This window comes from Microcebus murinus, chromosome 9 (genome assembly GCF_040939455.1).
Source record: "Microcebus murinus isolate Inina chromosome 9, M.murinus_Inina_mat1.0, whole genome shotgun sequence".
Classification (NCBI taxonomy): domain Eukaryota; kingdom Metazoa; phylum Chordata; class Mammalia; order Primates; family Cheirogaleidae; genus Microcebus; species Microcebus murinus.
The window spans coordinates 102974986-102999395 of NC_134112.1; the positions used below are offsets into that span (position 1 = coordinate 102974986).

Here is a 24410-nt window from a genome sequence, read left to right on the forward strand (position 1 = left end):
GGCCAGGCAGGGGCGCACGGCGAAGCACAGGCTTTCTCGTGTCCGAGCGTGTGCTGCGTGTGCTCGGGCAAGGGCCGACCGGCTGGGGAAGTGCTGTGCCCAGGCGGGAGGCGTCTGAGCAGCCAACCGAAGCTGGGTGCGGAAGACGTGTGCGCCCAGAGAGCGGGCCAACGGGGCGGCCACGGGGGTGGCGGGGGGACCCTGCACCGTGCTCTGGGGGGAGGAGGGCTCCCATGGGCCCCCGGGTGTCTGGCCGCCTCGGGAGGACAGGGGCCGCGTCTCGGCCCGGACAGTGGAACCGGGGCTCTGGCACGGACGGCTGCGCCGCTGGGGCTCCCAGGCCCGCCGGAGAACGGCACGCTCCGCCGCAAAGAGGAACAGGTGCGCCTGAAACACGCCACACGGAGGAAACAAGCTGTAGATGAGCTAAAAAATAGGGGTGAACCGAAAACTTCGCCTGGACCTCCACGTGGGAGGACATCTCGCTAAATGGCCTTTTGCGTCAGAAGCCTTTCGTCGTCTTTTTCTCTTTCTGAAAGGACCACGAGTTGCTAACAGATACCGTGAGTCCTTGAAACTGTTTACCTGAGTAACAGGAAATGCGCAGTTTGGAGACGATCTCACACGTGCAATGGAAATAACGTCAGACTGGTCAATTAGAAAATCCCTAAGGAACGGACACTGCACGCTCACGAGATCCTTCCGGCGGAGGCCAAGCCTGGTTGGCCGTCCCAGCGGGACAGAAGGGGAGAGACAGAGACGGACAGAGACCCCTTCTGCCAGCCAGGGATGGGCACGTCACCCTATGCCAACAGGACACCTGTTATTTAACTAGGGCTCGTCTCCCCGATGTGTGCCAACAACACGAAATGCACGCAGCACGCACACCCTGTCGTGTGAGATACGGGCACTGTTACCACACACACGTATGAACGCAGCATTGGACAGATGCGGGTGGGAGGGTCTATTTACCGCTGCCATGACGACAGTGCTGGGAGCTCAGACCCACGCCCTCTTCCGGGTTCCCTGTACACAGGGGTCTTTTTTCCCAGGACTGGCACCTTTCGTGAGCCCGCCTGCGCTGCACTGGGGTGGGCGCCCTGGTCCCTGCAAGGGGCTAAACAGCCGCTGGTGCTGAACAGACAAGGAACCAGTGGAAGCAAACATTTTGACCCTTGGCTGTTCCAGCCGTAATTTTCCGGCACTTGTCCGTGAGCAGAGACTCCAAAAACAGGTGAGCAAACGGTGTCCGGATTCTCCCCTTCCTGAGAGGCACCCAGCAGCCAGCACCGTCCATGCGTTTCCTATCGATCCGTTCTGCCGGGAACCGGCTGTGATTTAAGGAAAATCATCGCAAAGGACCAGACCCGGCGGCGATCTCGCACCCCCGGGAAATGACGGTCTTGTCCTCCGGCGTTTTGCTTGTGGCTGTCCACTGGGCCACGTGCCACACGTGGACAGAGGTTCTCAAGAGCGCCCATACGGGACAACGAGACACACGCGTGTGCTCAGTCCCCCCAGGGCAAAGGGGCCACGCACAGTGACCTCCAACCTCGGGTCCGCTGGCCGCCTCGGCCCCCACCTTCCACTCCCTGACACCCCCGATCCGGGGCCGCCCCCTTGTGCCCCCCCACCTGTGCCCACGCGGGAGGCAGGCAGGAAACAGACACGATGGGGGGGGGAGCGAGAAGCTGCTCCCCGGGAAGAGGAGGGAACCTCGGGTGAGCCTGTCACACCGACTTACTGAAGTTTTGGCCAAACCAGCTCAAATCCACGCCCCAAACACCAACGCTGCCAGACATGTGCCACGCTGGTCCGACTCGGGGGTCTGTGCAGGGTCTGTGCCTCGCTTCGGTGGTCAGCATGACGCCCCTGCCCGCAGGTGTGAAAGGCAGGGAGAGGAGCCGTCTGGCCCAGGGTGGGGACACCGAGGCAGCCTGCTTCAGGGGGGACCCGGGTGATGGCTGCTGTTTCCACGCCACGCCACGCCACATTAGCAACAGAACCCTCATGGCTGCCCGAGCCACAGTGAGTGAGTGAGTCCATCCCCTCTGCCCTTCTTGCCCGACACCAGGCAGCCTGGGACCCTCCGTGTGGGGAAGAAGACCCCGCACGGCGTCCTGAGTTACTAAATTAGGCAAAACTCGAATGGCTCCGTCCACAAACCACTGTCTTTTGAGACAATCACGGCATATCAGGTACATGTTTTTGTACCAAAGATATTCTAATGGGAAAGCATTTTTGCATGATATGATGTTTAAGCTTCGTGAAACATGGACTCACGCAGCCTACAGTCTGGCCTGGGGGGTTCCCGGCCTGGGGGGTTCCAGGAGAGGAGCAGTTTCCCTGCGTATCTGCGGCGACTTCGCCTGTGCTTGGCCGAGGTCCTGTCCCACAGACAGACGCACAGTGGTTCCCGGCAAAACGACTCCGGGCCCTATCTCTTCTTCGGAAAATGCTCTTTTCACCAGACCCATCACCAATAAATGAGCTTCTTTTAATAAAACATGGGCCGGGCGCGGTGGCTCACGCCTGTAATTCTAGCACTCTGGGAGGCCGAGGCGGGCAGATTGCTCAAGGTCAGGAGTTTGAAACCAGCCTGAGCAAGAGCGAGACCCCGTCTCTACTAAAAATAGAAATAAATTAATCGGCCAACTAATATATATATATAGAAAAAATTAGCCGGGCATGGTGGCACATGCCTGTAGTCCCAGCTACTCGTGAGGCTGAGACAGGAGGATCGCTTGAGCCCAGGAGTGTGAGGTTGCTGTGAGCGAGGCTGACGCCACGGCACTCACTCTAACCCAGGCAACAGAGTGAGACTCTGTCTCAAAAAAAAAAAAAAAAAAAAAAAAAAGATGGATTCTAAAATGATGAACCTTGGCAGGCTTAATCCCATCTCCAGTATTGTCTGCCAAAGAGGCGTCATGTATTATCTCAATTCCTGTAAACCACAGGTGTGTAAGTCCTGCGTTTATCTTAACCACCGGGAGCGAGTCACGTTGCGCTTGAACTCCTAAACGTGTGGCGAGAAAGGTAAACTGAGCCTCCAGCAGGCAAGCCTGGGGCGGGAGAGAGGGGAAGGTGGGTGCTGATGCGACTGTGTTTTTTCGCTGGGGGTTCAGTCACCTGAAGACGAACCTGGTGGTGTTAAAGTCGCGATGACACTTCATGTTCTCTCAGCACAGGCTGCTCCGGCGGCTGCGTCTGGCCTGCCCTTCTCACCGCGGTTTGATCGGTTCTGTATTATTCTGTTGATATTTTTTACGGAGCGTCATTCGTGACGTTAAACCGATGTCACTTCCCCGACCACGCATAGTGGGAGTCTTCCCTCTTCTGTGATCTGTGGGTGAGATGCTCTTCGTCTGCGAGGCTGCGGGGGCCAGGCCTTGGCAGGGAGAGGAAGCGTTGCCGACAATAAAAGCAGAACCAGAAAGCCCCCCGGCCCCTCAACACAAGCATCCCTCTGTCTGTGATGGGGTGACGCCCTGATAAACCAGCCGCAGGAGGAAATATCTCAAGTTGGAATGTTTTCAGACACGCCTAACCTGCCAACGTCCTCGCTGAGAAGCCCGGCCCGCCTGGAATGTTCTCAGCACGCCTCCATCAGCCCGCAGCCCGCTGGGAAAGGCCGTCTCGAACAGAGTCCGGCGGCGAACTTCTTGTGCAGGCGCCGGCTGCGGCTCTGACGGTGGATGGCAGGACGGCTGCATGGGTGCTCCCAGCGCGGGTTCCGCCAGGCGCCGGTTGCTTCTGCGCCCTCCTCCGCTGACACCATCGTAGGCGGGGACTGTCCGTCCTGGGGGCTCCTGCCATACCGGGACGTGAGACCTGTGCACGAGGGCAGGCTCCCCTCTGCTCAGACACCGCCAGCTTCCGGGACCTTCCGGCAGGTCAGCGTGCAACTCGGACGCTGCTCCCGGGGCTGCCCCATCGTGGGCGTTTCGCTCAAGGTGTTTTCAGAACCCACGAGAACCGACATTTCATTTACACACGTGTGTGTGTGGCGGTGGAAGGGCTTAGCTTCGGTGAAGCTGCAACATTCTCGTCCCACGAACAGCTCGTGCGGAAGGGCAGAGGAAAGACAACCGGACGAGAACAGAAGCTGCCCCTGGCTCCCACGCACGGCGGCTGCAGGGCTGCGGCCACCTTCACCCTCAGGCGACTGCGAGAGCTGCTCCCTCCCTGCGTTCAGGCTTTGGACGCCCTTGGGGGTCAGAGTTTTCTCTTTTAAGATGAAAAAACGACGAGGGGAGGCTCACAGCTTACATACGGGGAAACCAAGGCCTGGCGAAGGTAAGTGGGTGGCGCACGGCCCCAAGGCCGGTGGCAGCGCCAGGGCTGACCCCGCTCTGACCCTGCGGGCCCCGTCCTGCTTCTCCCCTCACGCCCCCTCCCCAGTCCCTGCTCACGGACAGCGCCGTCAGCATTCCCAGGGCAAACCCGGCCGGCTTCAAACTGCCACTGGTGCCTGGACGGGACCTGCCCTCCCTCCAGGTTTCCTTTCCCTCCCCTCCTCCTCTGCCCCCGCGGGACTCTGCCTCCCACCCCCGCGCCCAGCCCGCCACCCGCATCAAACCTGCTCACGCTTCTGCAAGGAGCCCGCCGACCCCAGGTCCAGTTCAAACACCTCCTGCACCCCCCGCCAGGGTCATCACCGCCCCACCCCCCGTGACCGTCCTCCCACGACCACCCCCACTTTCGACACCTGCCGTGGACCAAACATGTCTCTGCGGCATGGGGCCACATTCTGGCTTCCAGCTCCGATTCTTCCCCCGAGACCAACTCTTTTCTGAGGGCAGGGCCGTGTTCCGGCCACTCAGCACACACGGTGGGGGCACGCCGATGCTTACTGAGCAACCACCGTAACCCGGAAATTTCTACAGGTAGTTCGTATGACAGATAAAAATTTTATACTGATGACAGGCATCCGAAAACACTGCCTTCCAATCCTCTGGAATGGGGAGGATTTTCTCCCAAAAGTTCCATGAGGAATTTAGAATGTTCCTTATTCGTTTCCTCGCTGCCGCCTTCCTTTCCAGGCTTCCCGAGCAGCGTCCTTACAGCTCGCGCCGCACAGGAGGCCCCACGCCGAGGTTCCCGTCCCGCCCCAGCTGACCGGCTGCCACGCGGGTCTGCAGACGGGGCCGCGGTTCGGAGAGCTCCTCCTGGCCCTCCTCCTCCGTCACGTCTCCATCTCCCTCCACGGTCCACACCCAGGGCCGGCTCTGTCTCCCGGAGCCTTCCGAGGCGGCGCCGCCCGCCCTGCGACCCCATCTGTGCCCAGAGAGCGCCTCGCGAGGGCGCAGACGTGCTGCCTGCCGCTGGCGCAGCTGCTGCTGGGAGTGCCCTGGCATGTGCTCCGGGAGTGGGGACCCGTGTCACCCCAGCAGGTTATCAGCACACACGGTTCCCTGTTGGGCTCCGTACGTGCCTCCGAGTAGAAGCTTCAAGGAGGAAACCCAGGCGGGCAATGCACACGGGTTGCAGTGGGTTGAGCCCAGGGAAGGTGGGATGGCACCACGTCGTGGATTCACACCAAGCCGTGGATTCACACCACTCTGTGGATTCATACGTCTTAGACTCACACCACGCTGTGGATTCACACCACATCCTGGATTCACACCACGCTGTGGATTCACACCACATCCTGGATTCACACCACGCTGTGGATTCACACCATGTCCTGGATTCACACCACATCCTGGATTCACACCACACTGTGGATTCACACCACACTGTGGATTCACACCACGCTGTGCATTCACATCACGCTGTGGATTCACACCATATCCTGGATTCACACCACACTGTGGATTCACACCATGTCCTGGATTCACACCACACTGTGGATTCACACCATGTCCTGGATTCACACCACGTCCTGGATTCACACCACACTGTGGATTCACACCATGTCCTGGATTCACACCACACTGTGCATTCACGCCATGTCCTGGATTCACACCACACTGTGGATTCACACCATGTCCTGGATTCACACCACACTGTGGATTCACACCATGTCCTGGATTCACACCACACTGTGGATTCACACCATGTCCTGGATTCACACCACACTGTGGATTCACACCATGTCCTGGATTCACACCACACTGTGGATTCACACCACGTCCTGGATTCACACCACACTGTGGATTCACACCACGTCCTGGATTCACACCACACTGTGGATTCACACCATGTCCTGGATTCACACCACACTGTGGATTCACACCATGTCCTGGATTCACACCACACTGTGCATTCACGCCATGTCCTGGATTCACACCACACTGTGGATTCACACCATGTCCTGGATTCACACCACACTGTGCATTCACGCCACGTCCTGGATTCACACCACGCTGTGGATTCACACCACGTCCTGGATTCACACCACACTGTGGATTCACACCCTGTCCTGGATTCACACCACACTGTGGATTCACACCACACTGTGGATTCACACCCTGTCCTGGATTCACACCACGCTGTGGATTCACACCATGTCCTGGATTCACACCACACTGTGGATTCACACCACGTCCTGGATTCACACCACGCTGTGGATTCACACCACGTCCTGGATTCACACCACACTGTGGATTCACACCACGTCCTGGATTCACACCACGCTGTGGATTCACACCACGTCCTGGGCTCACGCCCGGGTACTAATGCACAGCATGCAAACAGAGAGTGGAGAGTCGGAGCCTAATCCCAGCTGACACAACTCGGAGTGCTCAGACAGTGCGTTCTGACAGGGACCCCGGTCCTCACGGGAGGTGTGGGAGCTCGTCTCTAATTTTTCCGAGTTGCTCGTGATTCCCCCAACAACATTTTGGGGTTTTGAAGCGTTCCTGGCTGGAAGAGCTCAGCCTGGCGCTGGCGAAGTTTTGAACTTCGGTCAGGGAATATTACTTAAGCCGATCTCCGATGAGCCCTGAGCGGGAAAACGGCTACGGCGTTCTCAAATTCCGGTACTTTCTGAGGGCCTGGACGCGGCATGCTTGCACAGGAGTTGTAATTCCCAAGTCACACTGTTCACGGAAGCCCCGAGGCCTCAGGTTTCCCGAGCGTGCAGCCCACACGCCTGATGTCAGCGCAGACCAGGAGGCGCTGGCGTCTGCAGGGCGTGGTTCCTTTGGAGTCTCTCGCTCTCTGCGGAAGACGGCGTCCGCTTTCGTTGGGTTTATTTGGGTGACAGACATTAGCCTAAGGTTTTCCTCTTTAATCTTTCTCTTATTTCGGAACCCACCCTCCCCACTCCCCGTGTCATGCGGTTTCAGGCCGCACTGCCAGGCCGTGCAGGGCAGAAAAGCCGAGAACAGTGTCTGGGCCACGCGGGCCAAGCGCCACCAGATGACGTGTCCGTCTCCGTGGGCCAGACACGCCACTGGCTTCCGCGTGCAGCCGAGCCGTTTCACACAGAACCCCGCAGCCGGTAGCGGAGCTGCCACTGGCACCAGGAGGAGGAGGTGTTCACCACGTGTCAACGCAGCCCACGTGTTCTCTGCGTTGTTTCGTGGTCAGACGGTGACACGCCGAGGTTAGGAGAGTGACCTCCAGGAGCACGGAGCGCCCTGTGCCGCTCACCACCAAGAGCTCTGCGGCTTCGGGAGACGAGCTGCGCCCGCCGCTCACGGACCCTCGAGGGCCCTTTGCTGGACGGGAGCACCCGCCCATGAAGCCGGGCGGCGCCGGGCTGGCGTGAGCGCCTTCCTGACGACGCACGTCACGGACAGCGAGGTTCTGGTCCCTCACGCCGCTGCTCCGTGGCCGTTCACTTTGGACACGCCGCCTGCCCCTGCTGACCCTTAATTTACTCCGGCACGACGTGGAGCCAGGGTCGGGATCTCTGAAGGTGGGGTTGAGGCTGACGAGTTAACGCGCAATGCACAGGCCGTGGGCTGCAAAGCGCACACACGTGGACGTGGGCCTTCGTTTTCCACTGGGAAATGGAGGAGTCGGATTATCTATTCGTCTCTCTTCCAGATTCCGTGACCCTCTGGGGCCCGGGGACGCCGACCTTTTCACCTGAGGAGACACGGAACGCTGAGTCTCCACGTGTGCCTGCACGGAACACGGCCTGGATGCTTGTCAAAGGGCGACTGCGGCGACGCCACAGATGTGCCGTGGACACCAGTAAGGGTGTGGACGCCGCCACGGATGCCGTCAGAGAGAGACAGCAACACGGTTCCAGGGTCCTGCCCCTTTGAGGGACCCTGGCATGTCTCAGAAACCTGCGTTAGGCCGGGCGCGGTGGCTCATGCCCGTAATCCTAGCACTCTGGGAAGCAGAGGTGGGAGGATCGCTCAAGGTCAGGAATTCGAGACCAGCCTGAGCAAGAGCGAGACCCTGTCTCTACTACAAATAGAAAGAAATTAGCTGGACAACTAAAAATATATAGAAAAAATTAGCCGGGCATGGTGGTGCATGCCTGTGGTCCCAGCTACTCAGGAGGCTGAGGCAGGAGGATCGCTTGAGCCCAGGAGTTTGAGGTTGCTGTGAGCTAGGCTGACGCCACGGCACTCTAGCCCAGATGACAGTGAGACTGTCTAAAAGAAAAAAGAAGAACCCTGGTTTCCTTCCTGCATGTTTAATCAAACGCACGAGCACAGCTTTAGCGTGTCTCTGTGCCTTTCTGCACGACACCGGGGTTAGTTCTAGAACCATCTCTACCCCTATCTGCTTCTTTTAGTACCTGTTTCTAAGAGGGTGGTATTTCACCACCGATCTCGAGAAGAGAATTCCTGGGAAATGCCCACGTAAGAGACGACGAGAAACCAACTGGAGACTGACGGTCTCTCTGGGGAGGCGCACGTCATGCTCCGTGTGTTTCCGGCTCAGGACCCCATGGCCATGTCATATTCCGAGACTGCTCTGTGGGCCCCATTCTGTGAGTGTCAAAAACCACTCGACAGCTTCCAGGATCGTTGCGGAAACGATGCCGCTGACCAGAATTAGGAGCTGTGTCTCCCCACATGCAACAGGTGGGCACTGGCGGCAGAAACAGGGCATTTAGCAGCGACTGTCCACAGACAGTCATGGCACGCTGCGAGTTCCGTAGCACCAGCAGGTGCCTCCGAGTGCTGGGACCCAATGGGGTCGTCCAAACCCCGTCCATGGCACCCGGGCACTGAGCCAGACACCTGTCCACACCCCTGCAGACCCCACGTGCCCGAGACCAGCCGGAGGGCAGGAGAGAGTCGGTGTGCACCAGCGTGGTCTCAGCTCTGTTAGAAGTCACGGAAATGACGTGGCTTTGGCATCTCTCAGCCCAACAACAGCGGGGCGACATGCTGGGGGGTGCAAGGAGATGTGTTATTATAATTGCAAAGAGGAATGACAACGGACTCCTCACATGCAATGCTGAAACTCCTCAGCACCGTGGGCAGATCCATACAGCGCCGAGTCCCTTAAGTGGAGAGGCGCCCACAGTGCCCGCGTCAGCACAGGGAAGCTCACAGGTTGTCGGGGACGCCCGTTGCTCTGAGGGTCTTCAGACACGGGACAAGCGGAAACCGTCCCATGGAACTGCACTCAGACAACGAGTCCATGGAAGGGAGACCTGCCCCGTGGAGTGGGCATGTAGGGAGAGCCGGGTCTGCGGAGCTCCGGGTGCTGCCGGCAGCCTCGACTCTCCCTTTCTTCCCGTCGGGGCCTCCAGCGGCACAATGCCCTTTAATTCACCGACGTTACAGCCAGAGCTTTTGTTGACGGGAAGAATACGACCCACTTGCGTTTTCCGTCCTCATGACAAGACCGCAGTTTGCGTTGTACAGTCACGAGTTGGGCTGAAGCTCGGGGAGCACCGAGCTGCCCCCTGGGGAGACGGCGACCTTTTCTTTCTTTAGGAATAAACACGGGCACCTGTCTTCGTTAACACAGTGGAGGGAAATGTTTATCTTCAGTGGCTGAATTTCAAAAGTAGGTTATCTGAATTCCGAGGAATAAAAGGTAAGAGAGGAACAGAGAGATGCGAGGAGGCCGCTGTCTTGGCCTCGCGCACGCAGACGCAGACCGCCGGGCTGGAGAAGGCGTCTGGCTGTCTACAGATCGCTGCATCTGGCGTGTTTTAAAGATCACTTACAGGGTCGGGTGCGGTGGCTCACGCCTGTAATCCTAGCACTCTGGGAGGCTGAGGCAGGCGGACTGCTCGAGGTCAGGAGTTCGAAACCAGCCTGACCAAGAGCGAGACCCCGTCTCTACTATAAATAAAAAGAAATTAATTGGCCAACTAATATATATAGAAAAAATCAGCCAGGCATGGTGGTGCATGTCTGTAGTCCCAGCTACTCAAGAGGCTGAGGCAGGAGGATTGCTTGAGCCCAGGAGTTTGAGGTTGCTGTGAGCTAGGCTGACGCCACGGCACTCACTCTAGCCTGGGCAACAAAGTGAGACTCTGTCTCAAAAAAAAAAAAAAAAACCAAACCAAACCAAACCAAAAAAAATATCACTTGTTGATACTGTGCAGGAGGAATGTTAAAATATTCAGAGTTAGAAATTTAAAGTGTGAGTGCAAACACGAAGCAGACCAGACGCAGTCAGAGGATCAGAGGGTCGTTTTGCTACTTTTAGTTTGGGAAAGGTTTGCTTGAAGCAAGAATCCTGAACCACAGAATTACGTTCAAATTACCGCCTGACTCTGCAAACAGTAAGACATGCAGCAGTGCACGATGAGTCACCTTGTTACCACCCTGTTCCTTAACACAGGCCCGGTCCCGGCACCGCTGTGACCTGTAGTGGGATCACCGGTCTCCCTGGACATGAATACGCACATCCGTGGCTCCTTCCGGCACGGAACACAGGGTGCAGAGCCGATCGGCGCGGGAGCAGACGCGCCCACGGGAAGGACGCTCTGGGCCAACACGGAGCTTACTTGGGGAAAGCAGACACGTGGTTTTGGAATCCGACCTTGGGGTCACCCGCACAGAGCCTCAAAGAGGTGGGAATGGACCAGAGGAATTCGTGAGAGTGGACGAAAGACCATGCACTGGGTCTTTCTATTACATTTAAAAATTGCTTTCGCGGAAATTTGTTTGCAGGGAAGAAATATTCCCACATATATATGTGGTAAGTAGAAAGCTTCCCTTATCCTAGTGAATCGGGAAGTCATAAAATAGACAAAATTGGCGGCCAAAGCGCCCTGCGTGGGCACCGGAATTGGCTGCACCTTAACTGGGAATCGACGCCGTTTTTCCAAGTCCTTCCTCTGAAATCTTTGTCTCAAGCTACCCTACTTTGAGGACCACCGAGAATCTTCCGGAAGCCCAGCGACCCCGGGACACGGTTCTCAGTGCTGTCTTGAAGTGATTTGGAATTCGACGCCCATCCTTTGTATCGCAACCAGCCAGACCACGGGCTGATATAAAACTTTAAACCGCTGCGGTAGTGGAGAAAAGTCCAGAAACTTCAGACTGCGAAGTCTTCCGGAGAAAGTCCTCGGCTGAGACCCGGTTAGGGGAGAGGACCAGTGAGTGAACAAGGACGGCAGACGTAGAGGCCACGAGGAGACCGGGTGCGTGGTGTGCGCTGTTTCCCAGCCGTGAGCACCACTGCATTGCCTGCTGTGCTCAAAACTCTTTCTGTAGTTGGAAAACAAAGTACACACAAGAGCTGGGAATGCCCCTCCCGCAGTAGAGCTCTAGAAAAAACAACATGCTTTTTTTTTTTACACAGAGTCTCACTCTGTCACCCAAGTTAGAGTGCCGTGGCGTCAGCCCAGCTCACAGCAACCTCCAACTCCTGGGCTCAAGCGATCCTCCTGCCTTAGCCTCCCGAGTAGCTGGGACTACAGGCATGTGCCACCATGCCCGGCTAATATTTTATGTATATATATATATATATATATATATATATATTTCAGTTGTCCAGCTAATTTCTTTCTATTGTTAGTAGAGACAGGGTCTTGCTCTTGCTCAGGCTGATTTTGAACTTCTGACCTTAAGCGATCCTCCCGCCTCGGTCTCCCAGAGTGCTAGGATTACAGGTGTGAGCCACTGTGCCCGGCCACGACATGCTTTTTTCAAAGCACTGTCAGAAAGACGCTGTGAGAAGACAGGGCCTTGCTCTGTGCGGAGCTGGGAAGGGGGCTGTGCCCCTCCTGCCCTTCGGAGGGTCAAAGACATGAGAGGCCGAGTCTTCGCAAAGCAGCAGGTTAGGAGGACATGAAGACTGGTTAAAGTTCAACTGTACAGAATTCAACTAATTGGAAGCTTCAATGGATATATATCTATATATCCATTGAAGCTTCCAATATATATTGCCTGGGCCAGAGTGCCATGACATCAGCCTAGCTCGCAGCAACTTCCAACTCCTGGGTTCAGGTGATCCTCCTGCCTCAGCCTCCTGAGTAGCTGGGACTACAGGCATGTGCCACCATGCTTGGCTAATTTTTTCTACAGATTTTTAGTTGCCCAATTAATTTCTTTCTATTTTTTTTTTTTTTGAGACAGAGTCTCACTTTGTTGCCCAGGCTAGAATGAGTGCCGTAGCATCAGCCTAGCTCACAGCAACCTCAATCTCCTGGGCTCAAGCAATCCTCCTGCCTCAGCCTCCTGAATAGCTGGGACTACAAGTATGTGCCACCATGCTTGGCTAATTTTTTCTACATATTTTTAGTTGGCCAAATCATTTCTTTCTATTTTTTTTTTTTGAGACACAGTCTCACTTTGTTGCCCAGGCTAGAGTGAGTGCCGTGGCGTCAGCCTCACTCACAGTAACCTCAAACTCCTAAGCTCAAGCGATCCTGCTGCCTCAGGCTCCCAAGTAGCTGGGACTACAGGCATGCGCCACCGTGCCCGGCTAATTTTTTCTATATATATTAGTTGGCCAATTAATTTCTTTCTATTTATAGTAGACACAGGGTCTCGCTCTTGCTCAGGCTGGGTTCAAACTCCTGACCTTGTGCAATCCTCCCGCCTCGGCCTCCCAGAGTGCTGGGATTACAGGCGTGAGCCACCGCGCCCGGCCAATTTCTTTCTATTTTTTAGTAGAGATGGGGTCTCATTCTTGCTCAGGCTGGTTTCAAACTCCTGACCTTTAGTGATCTTTCCCCTTCAGCCTCCCGGAGTGCTGGGATTATAGGTGCGTGAGCCACCGCGCCCGGCCTTAATGAATATATTTTAATTATAATCTGGGCTTTCCATATTCCAACTCTAGAACAAGGTCCAGAATTGCAAGAGAACACACCAGCGCAAGAGAGCCCCTGAACAAAAGCCCCCAGTGGCCCTGGCGTCTCCCCTGGAGCTGGTGACCCGCTGGGCCAGGGCCACCTTAGACAGCCCCTCGCAGAGACGGCCCCGTGCGCCAAACGCACAGTGACCATCGATTATTCTGTGGCTTCCACTGACCTCCATGCTGTAAATTTATAGAAAAAAATCACAGTTTGATAAAAAGGCTTACAACTAAAACCCTGTAGGAAATGTCAGTAATCTCTGTTCCAGAGATGTTCTAATTAATAAACTTAAAAAAAAAATAATAAGTGCTTTTGTCTTTGCTGCCTCCCCCTGCTAACAGGGGAAGGGCTTGTCCTTTGCAGGACTGAGGGTCTGAGTCACGCCGGGCTCTCTCCAGCACGCCGTCACCCTCGGGCGTGCGCGTGGGCGAGGGGGGCAGGGGTCTCCTGCAGGAAGGCTGGGAAAGACGCTACTTCATAATAGCGATGATGACAATAACACCGCTCCGCATTTTTTTTTGGCTGTCATTCTCAGAGAAGCTCGAAGAATTTCAAATGAACAGTTTCGTGAATCTTTATTATCTTATTTAACATCTTAAAAATCAATGTTATATGCGCACAGGTAAAACACAAAGATGCCTACTTGTAAGCAATGGAAAATAATGAAGAGAGTTACCACATTTTTCTATAACTGTGCAGCTATTAATATTCAAATTTAGGGCAAAAGAGGTTTGCTTGGCATTCTGAGTGGAACCCAAATGCTGCCTCTAGTTGAGAGAGAGGGAGTGAAGAGTCGTGTTTGTATTTCGACTGGATCCCTGCTCACTCCCTGACTGGTTCGTTCGTTCGTTCATTCATTCATTCCCTAGTCTGATGAAGCACATCCTGTGAGCTGGATCCTGGGGCACGGCATTTAGCTGGCCAAAGGCCCTGCGCTCTTGGGGCCATTTCCTCGGCTGCTGGATAAAAGTCTGAAATATCTATTAACGAATACGGATAGATTTGCGTGCGGCCTATCCTGACCTCACGTAACTGTAGGCGGCAGGAAGACACAGTCAGAACGGAGAGAGAGCAAGTTAGAGGATTCCGGTCTGCTCCGTTATCTGGCTGTCCTTCTTCGTGCTGCTAAAATTCCTGCAGCCCTTTACTTTGCAACGTATTTTGAAATTGTTTAAACTCTTTATCTCTCCCTGAGCGACAGAAAGGAACATCTTAATGCTTTGATCTGAGAAACAACGTCTTAATTTGCCCAAAGTCAAAAGTGCGGATAAAAAACTGAGAAATTCCTTCAACAACTGTGACATTTCCAGTAACCCTCATGCTTTTGTTTCATGGGCAAAACACTCAGATATCTGATAGCACTATTTCGTTTTCCGTTTATTGGTTGCGTGCAACCTCATCGAGGGTACGTTCACTCAAAGTGCCACAGGAAATGAACGGCCAAGAGCTCAACCCCAAATTGAAAATGTGAAAACAGGCAAACAAGGAAATTAACCTGGGACACTTTGATATGCTTGTCCACAGATAAAGCAATTCTTGGAAATACAAAGGCGTGCCCACGTGTGTACATCTGCAAACACACACGCGGCTGTGTTACAACTGCATGATAGCCAGGCGTGGTCACTGCTGGTGGGCTGGGGGTACCGAACGGCCTCTCCAGACCACCGGGGTCCAGTGGCTAGATGACCCCTGCCCTCGGGAACTGGCTGCCGGATGACACAAAGCAATTCTGTGACAGAGTCACAATTTCGGTAGCATGAAAGGGCTCGGTTCATTGGGTACATTTAGACAGAAACCACGGAGATAGCAGGTTTTGAGCGAACAAGAGCTTTTAAGGGACTTAAGGACATGCACATCTGCACCAGATGTTCACTGGCTTGTCCTTCCTGGGCACCTGTGTGCATGGGGAGCTCAGAGTTTTCCAGAAAACCCCAACAGACCTCCGGGTCCGACATGTTTTGACCCCTCAGCGGGTGTCCTGAGTAGGACATTAAGCCTAGAACATACGTGTGGTCTCGCCATGGGAAGACACACTGGTCGTCTTCCTGCACGTCTAGAAACACGAGGGCTTCCTCTCCTAGGCACACCTGCACGGGGCTCTGACCAGACTCAAAGTCAGCACCACGGTCAGCGCCATCCACGCCGTGGGAGAGGTCGCAGGGACAAAGGAATAAACGTGACCCTCGTTCTACACGCTCCCCACAAACCCATGGCACCTCCGACGTGTGGCGCAGAGCCCGGGACGTCAGTAAACATGCGCTGACGGATGAGGGGCACAGACACCCCCTGGACTCCGCGTGGAGGTCCCCCAACTGGAGCCCCAGCGTGGGCCAAGGCTGGTCACGCGGGTCGGAAACACGGGTTCGAGGCGCCGATCACGTTCCCTTTGGAAGCGGGTCAGAGCCGCCGGGCCCCTGCCGTGTTGCCGACGGAATGCTCCCGGACAGGCGGACGGACACATACCCGCGCTTCATCCGGTAATTTCCTCTAACGATATTTGCCGTCCGCCCTCTAAACCGAAACGAGCGGTCAGAAGGGGAGGAGGGCAGACCCCTGCGGTGGCCAGCGGATTTCAGACCATCCTCGTACATTCCAACTTGGGGGCCCCGGCTCGCTCGCAGGCAGGCCACCCCGGCCGGGGTGTGTGGGAACATCGCACAATCCACTCCCGCGACGCACGGGCCGCCCTGGACCCCATAAAATATTCATCCCCTTTCAGAAACCCCTGCGCCCTGCTGTCAGCCCAGACGGATTCACACGGAGTGTCGGGAAATGGCCATTTTAATGGCCAAGGCTTCCCTCAAGCCTATCTTTCCGCTGAAACGTTTTCTTCAAAATTATTTTCATAAGAAAGATTACAATTTCAACATTAGCTGCTAATCCCCTTTCATTTAAAACTCTGCTGATAAAATTCTTTGCTTGTCATTCAAATGGTAAGTAATAATTATAGATTTGAGGCTTCCATCTCTGGCTTCATTAATGGTAAATTGCATGGAAGTCTGAAGCCTAAGTCAGCTTTGATACATCTCAAAATGCAATTTCCATAGCTTCCCTCGGCTATGCACAATTAATTACACAGTTAATAGGGGAAATATGTTAATGAAAGGGACATCATTCATCCCGCCACCTGCCTTCACCAAATATCTTTTGTGTGTTTTTCTTCTTCTTGTAATTTTAGTTAAAAAAAAAAAATTGATAATGTGGTGATTTCAAATGCCAGTCTGCAGCTACTTCGAATAAAACAAGTCTAAAGAAAAATTAATTCAATTGTATGATATTTCTACCGATTCCTGCCTTTTAAAAGTTTAAAATACCTACTCATGGTATGCTGAACTCCTGAAATAGCCATTTATAGAATGAAAAATCGCTGTGAAGGGGTCTTATTTATTTATGCCCACGACACGCAGTGGTCATCTTTACGGATGAAAGGAAAACATCGGAAAACTTGGAAGGTGAACAGATAAATCCCAACCCTTCTAAACAGACCGGACTCCCCTAGTTCTTCTGGCCGTTGGAAACCTCCCTGCTGAGCAGTAATGAAGCCCTCGCTCCATGCGGATAATCAGCTAGAGGGTGGGAAGTTTAACGCGGAAACCGACGCCGACCTCACAAAGGAAGCACCTTCCAAGGCTGTGGTGAGGGGCAGACGCCAAGACGGCACAACCAGAAAGAGGACCCCGTCTGGCCGAAACCACACACTTCTGCTTAATCCTCAAAAATTACTTGGACAGCGTGAAAGCACGTCCCGGCACATACTTGTTCCACGACAAATTTTCATCAACGTAAATCAACGCCTACTCTTCGCCAAAAGGGAAAAGGATTTGACTGCGGCCTCAAACACGTCCCAATATACTCTTCAGTCAGGAGCATTTAAAATTTCCATGAATGCACAGAATCCAGCTGAAACCCAACCGTGGATCCCAAACAGTTCACAGGGAAGACAGGGCGGTCAAGAGGAGAAAGAAAGAAAAAAGAAAAAAAGCTTCATGAAAATGCGAATCTGAGATAATCAAGGCTGCGAAGGTATCTTTCAATGTGCTACCAAATTCCAGGGGAAAACAGCGTCTGCGGAGCCCAGGACGCCCGCCGCCGTCCACTCTGGGTGCTGTTTGAGGCTGCGTGGGAGGAGCACGCGGGACAGGCCGGGGTGACTGTCACCCGCTGGGCTGTGCTGGCTTCTCTGAGATCCCTCTGGGCGCGGCTCTGCGTGACCACCTCCCCACTCGGGCGGCAGCAGACCCGCCTGCTCAGGTGGCCGTCCACCCGCCCCCCACCGTGGTGGCCTCCAAGTGGCAGAGTTTCTCCAAGCCCCGGCTGGCAAGACGCGGCGTGGAGGAGACCAGGCCTGCTCGACCCGTGACTGCCAGGGCAGCAGAGGCTCCAGCAGGGGGGCCTTTCCGGAGAGGGAAGAGGAGGGCGGTTGCCGGGCAACGCGGGCGGCTTCTCCTGGGGACAAAGCGGCCGGCCCCTTCTCAGCAGCGGCCTTTCGCGTCTGTGCAGCTCGGGCTCCTTGCGGTTCCCTGATGGAGTTTTTAGGGAGAGCGAAGAATTCCGGCAAGCGCAGTGGGCGTCACAGCCCACCGGACAGCGACACAGACCTGAGTCTCCTCCCCCAGGAGCAGGTGAGAGACGCCGGATCCCGGGACACCTTGCTGGAGAAGGTCGCAGCAGTTCTCACAGTGCTCACCGACAGTAGGATTTTAACCTCCGAGAACCCACAGGCTAGATGCTCGTGAGCAGTCATACAGGGACCGTGCAACAGAAACGGCACCAAAAATACTGGGAAAGCTCACACAAGACGCAATTTTTTTTTTGAGACAGAGTCTCACTCTGTTGCCCAGGCTAGAGTGAGTGCCATGGCGTCAGCCTAGCTCACAGCAACCTCAGACTCCTGGGCTCAAGGGATCCTCCTGCCTCAGCCTCCGGAGTAGCTGGGACTACAGGCATGCGCCACCATGCCCGGCTAGTTTTCTCTGTATGTTTTTAGTTGTCCAATTAATTTCTTTCTATTTTTAGTAGAGACACGGTCTCACTCTTGCTCAGGCTGGTTTTCGAACTCCTGACCTTGAGCAATCCGCCCGCCTCGGCCTCCCAGAGTGCTAGGATGACAGGCGTGAGCCACCTCCCCGGCCCAAACTCAAAAATGTATCTTCGACTCTTCGCCGACCCAACTTGCTGGCAAGGGGTGAAGCCCCGAGGTCCCTGCCTGTCCCCTCTGCCTTCCCGACTCCCATGGGCAGTGAAATGCCGGAGTGTGGGTAGGGAAAAAAGGGAAATTAGGATTTACCAGTCACCCACAACAACCAAGACTTGGCTGGTGACCCTTCCTCTCCCACTTAGTTCAAACTAGGAAAGAGGGCTGGGATGCCAAAAAATATCTTCCCTTCTTGGGGTGAAAAGTTAGAGATCAGACTCTCAAATACATTCTAAATCTTTCACCTGCTCAAATGCCAACATATGGTGGATGGGCCACATCACACACCCAGGTGCATCCTCCAGGTAGGATGGGCGGTGCAGGTGGACCCTCAGGTGTCCTCCTTCTTGCCCTTGGCTTCCAGCACAGCCCGGCCCTGGAGCTTCGAGCCTGGCCCTCCCGCAGCTGCCTTTGTGGTCACCGCGACACACACACCACCTGGAATTCCCGCTGTCACCAGCCGAGCGCAGTTGGGGTTCACGCCCTCCCCCACCCCGCCTGGCCCGAGGCCCCTGCTAGCGCCACCCCCAGACGGCTCCCTCGGGACCAGGCAAACCCCTCCCCTGCACCTTGCAGGAAGGCCAGGTGTGGTCGAGGCCCGCCCGCCTTTGATTCCAGACGGCCACCTGTAACGTGTCTGTCTTTGTCATGCAGAAACAGGAGCCGGTTCTTAGATGCAACCGTCAGGGGTCAGGGTGACGGGAGCTTAAGCGGCAATGCAGTGTCTGCACTGTTTTTCCTTCAAGTTGCAGTGAGTGTACGCTCCCAGCAACGTGAGAATGGGGTGGCCTCGTGTCTTCCTCCACAGACATCTACAAATGCGGGGCATGTGGCACAGTCAGCTTTTCACAGAATTAAGAGAAACCCCAGGAATGCAGGTGAGGAGGGTGGTGAAACCAGAGTGGGGCCGTGTGGCCGGAAGCGCCTCAGGTCCTCGAGAGAGGGCAGGGCAGCTCGGGCTCCCACGTCCCACCGGGTCTCGGGGCTGCCATCCACGGAGGGCGGTGAAGGAAAGCCCGGCCCTGCGGGAGGTGGTGGGTGGGACCCGAGACCCCCACGTGCTCCAGGACCCTCTCTCTCCGGTGTGGTCCGGCCACAGGAAGCTCGTCTGCATCCGTGTGGACTCGGGACGGAAGACATTGGGACCACGGGGGCGTCTAGGACTGAGGCTCCTGTTATTGACACAGCAGGTGAGCGCTCCGGGCTCCTGAAGGTGAGGAACTGACAGGAAGACGGTCCTGGTCTACTGGCAGCCCGGAGTGCCTGCAACGGAGCTCTCGAAACCCCTCCTGAGGTCAGTGCCCTCGGCAAAGGGCTGCACAAAACTCCAAGGGCTAGCGCCGCCCCCACAGAGAGCTTGTAATCTGAGATCACAGAGCCCACCAGACAACCAGCTACCACGAGCAAATCAGCAGACATATCAGAGGGCAGAATCGGACCCAGGAAAACACAGTGCAAGCACTAGATAGAAACAAGCCTACGGTGCATTTATACTGAACGGCTGAAGGTATTAAAGTAGGAGCCGGCAACATAAGGAAAGGACAACACAGCAGGAGGGCTTGAAAGAGAACAAAATAGGACAGAGCTACAAGTGAAAAATATACTTGTTAAATACGATGGATGGATTAGACACTGCTGAAGAGAAACGTTGTATATTGGAAGGTCGGTCCGAGGAAATTCCCTGAAATGCAGGATGGTGGGAAAAGTGGAGGAGATTTAAGAGACATGGGAGTGGGAATGTCTTATTGCTATTAAAGGGGAGGACGGAAGAGTAAAATTTAGATTGTGAATGGTTTATACCTAAACAGGATTGATGGAAGATGATAGGAATTCTCAGATTCAGGAATCAAAGTAGGTCTGCGACAAAAATAAAAGTAAGTCCACAGGAAGACAAGGCAGAAGGGAATCCCAGATCAGTAAAGATGTAGCAATTGGGAGGAAAGTTCAGACGACATAGAGGACCCATGAGGGAACTGCAAGTAGACCAGTGACAGGATCCCCAACAGCAGCGCTGCCAGGACAAGAGGAGAAAGACAAGGAGAATCGGACCCTTCGCTGGTCTATTAGGCAAGTGAGAACTAATCAAACATGTTTCTGACAAAGACTAAGAAACTTTCCCACTGAAAGACTGAAAGCCAGACACATTTAAGGAGGAAAAGAGGCTATTTTACCAAAAATGAAGAATTGAGAAGCGAAAGAGGAACAACGCCCAGTAAAACAACAGTCAATCTGAACAAAAGCCTACTCTGAAAACCACCAACAGAAATGGTTAACGTGCGTGAGGATACGAGACGAGATGAGCCGAGTACGGGCAGCTATGTTGTCAGAAGGAGGCAGCCGAGATCAGCGTCCGGGTTTCTGGGCTCCCTGAGGGGAGGGTGGAGACGGCAACTCCAGAGCTTGTTGTTAAAATCATTGGGACAATTACTAAGATGTTACAGCTGTACTGACTCACTAAAACGTAACTAGTCAGGTGGGAATGAGGAAACACAATCATTCCCACGAGGGGCAGGAGACGATCCACAAAGCGAAACGGGGAAAGACCCACACAGAATGCAGTGAGGGGTGGGCAGGCTGAACACCGCGGGACTGGCAGACCAGACGTTTTCAGGAAAACTTGCTTTAACTGATGGTTATGACCGCTTCATCTTCCCTGACACCTAACGTCTGGCGTCTACGATAAGAACGTCCCTGTGAAACTCTGCAGCGTGGCCAGGGCTTCCCACCGAGCGCACCAGCGCTTATCTCTCCGACAGCCCTGCCACGTGGGTTTCGTGGCCAGTGGCATTCATGGACGGGAACCGAAGTCCGTGAGTTCCCGCCGACCCGGCCGTCTCGACGGCGGCGCCCTCACCTCCCTGCGGCAGTGCAGCCCCCGGCTCTGAGCCCCTCATCCCGTGGGCCCGGAGGAGAACACAGCGGGGAACGTGGCCACGGCTCTGTCTGGGGCCCGTGCGTCCCGAGTGCTCCCGCCGTCTGGGAGCGCGCGGGGGTGAATGAGCGAACGCCGGCTTTCTGGGCTGGAGAAGCCACGGCGGTGGCAGGTGGAGCCCAGCACGACCTTGCGTGGCGCCACGTCCGGCGTGAGTCCCGGCGCTTAGGGCCGGCCGTGCCGGCTTCCTGCTTCTCCCGCACAAACCACGTCGGGTGACCCACCTGGGGCCCCACAGGCCGTGACGCTGCTGCTGGGTCTCCCGCCGGCCCCCGTGGCCGCCCTCCGTGGTCAAGACCAACCCTCTCCGCCGGGCTCCTGCATCTACCCCTCACGGAGGACGGAGTCTTCAGGCCACAGAGCTCCACGTGGCACTTGGCCACGTCCGGGGTGTCTCCAGCCACCACCCCGGTTGCCCCAAACCAACCGTGAGCTTCTTGGGGTGAGACTCACGCCTGCTCCACGCAGAGCACGTGTGTGACCGGTGCCCAAGAGCTGCGCTAAGGACACGCAGGAGGGCAGAGCCCGGCTCAGCCTGTCACTCACGAATTGCTTGTGGGACTGTGTGGTCTCGTCAGTGTCACACAAGCACACGGAAAATCGGGGATCCTGCCCTGGGCCTCCTCGAGTGACACTGCTGTCCCTGAGTCCCTGCAACATGTCCACAAACCCACAGATGTCGGGGTCACCTGTCGGCCCCAGGAGCACGGTCTCCGGACTGGGCCCACCCCCAGCTCCCTGGGGGCTTCCCTGGTTCACGTGTGGCCTGCCGTGGTCCAAGCTGTGGCACTTGGAACCATTGTCAAACCACAGACGCTTCCAGACACTCCTGCAGGCCCAGTCTACCTGCTCCCTCTCACAGCCACCATTCCATGGACAGCTCAGCCACCAAACTGACCACCATTCCACAGATGGCTCAGCCACCAAACTGACCACCATTCCACGGACGGCTCAGCCACCAAACTGACCACCATTCCACAGATGGCTCAGCCACCAAACTGACCACCATTCCACGGACGGCTCAGCCACCAAACTAGTGTTCGACCATTCCGCTCAATTCAGTGCCTATGAGTTGGGGGCTTGACTTTACCTGCTCTGTGTCACCCACTCTGCCCCCTACGAGAAGGGCCACCAAGTGTGGAAATGGTGAAGAAGAAATGATTTTCAAGAGGGGCTCCGGGCTGGCGGCCGGCCTCCTCTAAACAAGCTGCCGCCAGGGCTGGGGGCCGGCGTGTCACCGGTGGGTGCGTGTGTCCTGCCCTTGTTCCCCCCGCAGACTGTCGGGACCGCCCCACCTCCCCGAGCCCAGGCGTCCGACTGCACCGGCTTGTGAACACGCAGGCTTGTGAACACGCAGACAGCCCCGACTCACGCAGCCCACGCAGGACTTCCAAGCTGACGCTGCACAGGTGGCCTGCGTTCAGGGCGCCCCTCGATTTACGGCGGGACACGCCCCGTAAGTGGCAGGCGACAGGCAGCGCCAGACCCGGCGTGAGCGCTAGACCAGGACAGCCGCCAGCCCCTCGCCATGCGGCCCACAGCGCCGGTGCGTGGGGGACAGGACGGAGCACGCCACCGGGCTGTTGGGGACGGCCGGGCCCGTCACTCGCTTTAAGCTGCCAGCGTCAGTCCTTGTCACGGGCTGAATCGTGTCCCCAAATTCGTATGCGGAACTCCGGACCCCAGCCCCCCGGGACGCACCCTCATCTGTGCACAGAGGCTTAAAACAGATGACTGAGTTCGAACGAGGCCGTCGGGTGGGCCCTGCACCCCGTCCGGCCACGTCCCAGGAGAGGAGGTGCCAGGCAGGCCCGCAGGAGCGAGGCCCGGGACGCGGAGGACACGCACCAGGCCAAGCAGGGCCTCAGGGGAGCTGCCCGCCCCGCTCTGCCCCGCCCTGCCCGGCCTTGAGCTGGGGCGCGCCGGCCGCAGCTTGTGCCTTCCGGGCCGCTGCGTCCCCGACACCAGTGCGCTGTCTTCACACGTTCACACCGCAGTCTTTGCGCTGTGCCACAGCACCGGCGTGCCACCCTCGCACACGGGAAACACGCGTGCCCGTGACACATCCCTGAGCCACGGCACCAGTGTACCGCCCTCACACACGGGAAACACGTGTGCCCTCGATGCGTCCCTGAGCCACGGCACCGGCGTGCCACCCTTACTCATGAGGAACATGTGTGCCCGCAACACGGACCCCTCCCGCCCTCCTGCGGGCATCGCCCATGGCCAGCCTGGCGTGGGCTCGCAGAGCTGGGCCCCGTTTGCTCTTCCTGGAACTTCGCCTGGTCGGGGACGGCCCTGCGCCCGTTAAGACGGCGGAGGGGACAGGTGAGGTTGCCATGACGGCACGGTGCTACAGCCGGCTGCGAGGGGGGGGCTCTCGCACTACAGGCTTCGGGTGGGGCCGGGCAGCCCCAGGGACACTCAAAAACCACCCGAGGGCAGAGCCACGAACCGCCCCAAACACGAAACGTGCTCCAGCTCACGCGTGGGAAGAGAGACATAAATCTACGCCACGTGGGGGCCGCCTTTCCCGCCTGCCAGCGGCGACGCTCCGAGGCTGGGGGACCCTGACGCAGGCGCCGCCTCTGCGTGGCTGTGGGACTGCCACCCACCACGTGCCCGGCAGGACATATGGTCTCACAGGCTGTGGCTCTCACGTGTGGCCGCCCCTCTCACCCCCAATCGCTCACCCACCCCGGCTTCCTCCTCGGGGATTCTCGGCGGGCTCAGGACACCCAGCCCGGACGCCTGGGTTCCCGCGGCGGCCGCCAGAGGACGCCCCAACAGGGACTTGCCGAGAGAGCGGGTCACAGCCCACCCGCTTGCCGGACGGCGGGCCCAGCGCCGTCCCACCCGGGAACCTGTTAGCTAAAGATCCCGCAGAATTCCAACAGGAGCAGCGTCCAAGCAGAAGGACTCCCTCCAATCATGAGCGGTGAAAGGCGGCGGCGTCCAGACAGAAACTGCGACTACGTCACGTTGTGTCTGCAAACACGCGTCCCGTGGGCAGGGGAAGGGCTGCCCCCGGCTCGGCTCAACTACTGTGTTTCCCCGAAAATAAGGACTATTAAGAAAATAAAAAATATTTATTTTTCCTC

General features: G+C 56.4%; 1 protein-coding gene across 1 annotated transcript in view; it reads right to left on the reverse strand.

The window, feature by feature from the left end:
- PTPRN2 (protein tyrosine phosphatase receptor type N2) overlaps positions 1-24410 on the reverse strand; it is a 595476-nt gene that overhangs the window by 54808 nt on the left and 516258 nt on the right. The gene's annotated exons all lie outside the window — the stretch shown is intronic.